We start from the raw sequence: 360 nt of genomic DNA on the forward strand, positions 1-360 counted from the left end.
ATATATGATAGCTACAGTAAATAAATAAATAAAAGGAAAAATATATATATTTTTTATTTTATGTGTGTTGAGTATCCCATAGCCAACACACATAATATAATATGGGATAACGTAGCCTAGCTATTGTACATGCATTACAAATTCAACGCCACATAAGCATCTCCTCTCAACTATGGACACGAGGTGACAGCAAATCACTGGACAAGCTTTTTATAGTTCACCCCTTTATCCTGCTGCATTTCTTTCTTTTTTTCCATTTTCCATTGTACTTTTAAAAAACATGTATTGAGTATAAGTATGAGCGTATTTAGCTTTACATTTCTAAATGAATCTAACATGTATTAGACATACTGTTCATAA

Source organism: Pollachius pollachius, assembly GCF_949987615.1.
Source record: "Pollachius pollachius genome assembly, chromosome: 3".
NCBI lineage: Eukaryota > Metazoa > Chordata > Actinopteri > Gadiformes > Gadidae > Pollachius > Pollachius pollachius.